This window comes from Coloeus monedula, assembly GCF_965178545.1.
Source record: "Coloeus monedula genome assembly, chromosome: 16".
Lineage (NCBI taxonomy): Eukaryota > Metazoa > Chordata > Aves > Passeriformes > Corvidae > Coloeus > Coloeus monedula.
Window position 1 is genome coordinate 16751485 of NC_138796.1, and position 4428 is coordinate 16755912.

Genomic DNA, 4428 nt, shown 5'->3' on the forward strand with positions numbered 1-4428 from the left:
GGACCAGCTCGATTGATGGACCCTCGGGTATTGACCATCCAGGTGGCCTTTGCTAAGTTCACTTCCCAATTTTTGAAGGTCCCCCCACCAAGTGCCTTTAGGGTGGTTTTAAGTAGTCCATTGCAGCGTTCAACTTTTCCGGCAGCTGGTGCATGATAAGGAATATGATATATCCATTCAATACCGTGTTCTCTGGCCCAGGTGTTGATGAGGCTGTTCTTAAAATGAGTCCCGTTGTCCGACTCGATCCTGTCAGGGGTGCCATGTCTCCACAGGACTTGCTTTTCCAGGCCCAGGATGGTGTTCCGGGCTGTAGCATGAGGCACAGGGTAGGTCTCCAGCCATCCAGTTGTCGCTTCAACCATGGTCAACACGTAGCGCTTGCCTTGGCGGGTTTGGGGAAGGGTGATGTAATCAACCTGCCAGGCTTCCCCATACCTGTACTTTGACCATCGTCCACCGTACCACAGAGGCTTCACCCGCTTGGCCTGTTTGATTGCAGCACAGGTCTCACAACTGTGGATGACCTGTGAGATGCTGTCCATGGAAAGGTCCACCCCTCGGTCACGGGCCCATCGGTATGTTGCATCTCTCCCCTGATGACCAGAGGCATCATGGGCCCAACGAGCTAGGAATAATTCTCCCTTGTGCTGCCAGTCCAGATCCACCTGAGATACTTTCACCTTAGCAGCTCGGTCCACCTGCTCGTTGTTGCGATGCTCTTCATTAGCCCGACTCTTGGGTACGTGCGCATCCACGTGTCGAACCTTCACGGTCAGCTTCTCTACTCGGGTGGCGATGTCCTGCCAAATCTCAGCGGCCCAGATGGGCTTCCCTCTGCGCTGCCAGTTGGCCTTTCTCCAGCGATCCAGCCATCCCCACAGAGCATTAGCTACCATCCACGAGTCGGTGTAGAGATAGAGCCTCGGCCACTTCTCTCGTTCAGCAATATCCAAAGCCAGCTGGACGGCTTTAAGCTCTGCAACCTGACTCGATCCACCTTGTCCCTCGGTAGCTTGTGCAACTCGTCGTGTGGGGCTCCATACTGCAGCTTTCCACTTTCGGTTAGCGCCTACAATTCGGCAGGAACCATCAGTGAAGAGGGCATAACGTCTTTCAGTCTCCGGTAGCTCATTATATGGTGGGGCTTCCTCAGCACGAGTCACTTGCTCTTCCTCTTCTTCAGAAGATAATCCAAAAGTCTCACCTTCAGGCCAGTTTGTTATAATTTCTAGAATCCCAGGGCGATTCGGGTTTCCAATACGGGCACGCTGTGTGATGAGGGCGATCCATTTGCTCCATGTGGTGTCGGTGGCGTGATGCGTGGAAGGAACCTTTCCCTTGAACATCCAACCCAGCACCGGTAGTCGGGGTGCCAGAAGCAACTGTGCTTCAGTGCCAATTACCTCAGAGGCAGCTTGGACTCCTTCATAGGCTGCCAAGATTTCCTTCTCTGTGGGAGTGTAGTTGGCTTCAGACCCTCTGTAGCTTCGGCTCCAGAATCCCAGTGGTCGGCCACGAGTCTCACCAGGCACCTTCTGCCAGAGGCTCCAGGACAGACCATTGTTCCCGGCTGCAGAGTAGAGCACGTTCTTCACCTCTGGTCCTGTTCTGACTGGGCCAAGGGCTACCGCATGAGCCATTTCCTGCTTGATCTGGGCGAAGGCTTGCTGCTGTTCAGGGCCCCAGTGGAAATCGTTCTTCTTGCGGGTAACCAGGTAGAGAGGACTCACGATCTGGCTGTACTCGGGAATGTGCATCCTCCAGAAACCTATGGCGCCTAGGAAAGCTTGTGTTTCCTTCTTGTTGGTCGGTGGAGACATCGCAGTGATCTTATTGATGACCTCAGTGGGAATCTGACGCCGTCCATCTTGCCACTTTACTCCCAGGAACTGGATCTCTTGAGCAGGTCCCTTGACTTTGCTCCTTTTGATGGCAAAGCCAGCTTCCAGGAGAATCTGGATGATTTTCTCTCCTTTCTCAAACACTTCCTTTGCTGTGTTTCCCCACACAATGATGTCATCGATGTATTGCAGATGTTCTGGAGCCTCACCCTTTTCCAATGCAGTCTGGATCAGTCCGTGGCAAATGGTGGGACTGTGCTTCCACCCCTGGGGCAGTCGATTCCAGGTGTATTGCACACCCTTCCAGGTAAAAGCAAACTGGGGCCTGCATTCTGCTGCCAAAGGAATGGAGAAGAAGGCATTGGCAATGTCAATAGTAGAGTACCACTTCGCTGCTTTGGACTCCAGCTCGTACTGAAGTTCCAACATGTCCGGCACAGCGGCGCTCAATGGTGGCGTGACCTCATTCAGGCCACGGTAGTCCACCGTCAGCCTCCATTCTCCACTGGACTTACGCACTGGCCATATAGGGCTGTTGAAAGGTGAATGGGCCTTGCTGACCACCCCTTGGCTCTCCAGTTTGCGAATCATCTCATGGATGGGAACCACAGAGTCTCTGTCGGTGCGGTATTGCCGACGGTGCACTGTTGCTGTGGCGATTGGCACCTGTTGTTCTTCAACTCTCAGCAGTCCCACAGCAGAGGGGTCATCTGAGAGGCCAGGCAGTGTACTCAGTTGTCTGATATCTTCTGTCTCCACAGCGGCTATCCCAAAAGCCCAACGATGTCCTTTTGGGTCCTTGAAATACCCATTTCTGAGATAGTCTATGCCGAGAATGCACGGGGCCTCCGGGCCAGTCACGATGGGGTGTTTCTGCCACTCATTCCCAGTTAAACTCACTTCAGCTTCCAGTACAGTCAGCTGCTGGGATCCTCCTGTCACTCCGGAAATAGAAATGGGTTCTGCTCCCACATACCTTGATGGCATCAGAGTACATTGAGCACCGGTGTCAACCAAAGCCGTGTATTTTTGTGGGTCAGATGTGCCAGGCCATCGGACCCACACAGTCCAAAAGACCCGATTCTCCCTTTCCTCTACCTGGCTAGAGGCAGGGCCCCTCTATTCCTGGTCATGTTGCATGTTGCTCCCTTCCGGTGAATACGTTCCTGAGGTCCCTTCAAGAGGATCGGTCATATTATCATTCCGGTACCGTCTGGAGTTCTGTGTGCGAGAGACCGGAGCAATATTGACTCTAGATGCGCTTCTTGTGGTAGTTGTCCCTCTTTTTAGTTCACGTACCCGAGCTGCTAAGGAGGAGGTGGGTTTTCCATCCCACTTGCTCATGTCTTCTCCATGTTCCTGAAGGAAAAACCAGAGGTTACCTCGTGGGGTGTATCCTCTCTCCCTGGTTGGGGGACGCCGGCTCCTAATGGCAGAGACTCTTGTTGGTTCTGGCGAGATCGGGTAAATCTCTTCCTTAAGTTCCTTTTTCAGTTTCTGATGGCCTTCTTCAATCAAGCTCCGGACTTGCTCAGCCAAAAGACTTGTTTCCACGGATGAGACATGGGTGCGAAACGGGGCTGTGACGGTGTCCTCGTAAATCCTCAGTTTGTTCACCAAGACACCCACCCTGTCCTCACCTTCCCTCCATTGCAGCGTTGCCAGGTAACGGGAGTATATCTCTGGTCCAAGGCGTGCGAACCTCAACCACATCTGTGACGTGCACTGGACACCATCTGGGCTCTTAGGAAATCTCTCGTCTTCTGAGAAAATGATCTCCAGCACAGCCAATTCCCTCAGGCACCGGATACCTTGTTCCATTGTGCTCCATTTCCCTTGGTGCACCTGGAGGTCTTCTTTACAAAGGTACCTGTCCCTTACACTTGTAAGCAGTCGCCGCCAGAGGCTGAGAGCTTCTTGGGTTCTCCCGATCCCCTGGTCAATGACCACATCCCGGGACAGAGATCCCAGCTGCCTGGCCTCACTTCCGTCCAGAATGGTGTCGTTGGCTGCAGCGTCCCAGATGCGGAGCAGCCAGGTCAGGATAGACTCGTTTGTCTGGCGGGTGAATTCCCTCCGCAGGTCACGCAGCTCACCCAGGGATAGCGACCGAGTGATGATCTCTGGCTCTGCCTCTTCTGCTGGGTGCGAAGGTCCTGCTGCATCCTCGTCAGTCACAATGCGGGCTGATTTGCTTTTTGATTTCTTCTTCTGAACGGGGGCAACTGCAATTGGTTTAGGCTGTTCTGGTTCGGTGACGGTTTGCATGGGGACACTGAGAGTGCTTTTGGTTCCCTTCTCCTCGGTGTCAGTCTGCGTGGACATGGACGCTGTTGTCTTGCATCTGGGTCCTTTCTCCTCGGTGTCAGTCTGCGTAGACATGGACGCCGTTGTCTTGCATCTGAGTTCTTTCTCCTCGGTGACAGTCTGAGTAGACATGGACGCTGTTGCTTTGCATTTGGTTCCTTTCTCCTCTGTGTCAGTCTGCGTAGACATGGACGCCGTTGTCTTGCATCTGAGTTCTTTCTCCTCGGTGACAGTCTGAGTAGACATGGACGCTGTTGCTTTGCACTTGGTTCCTTTC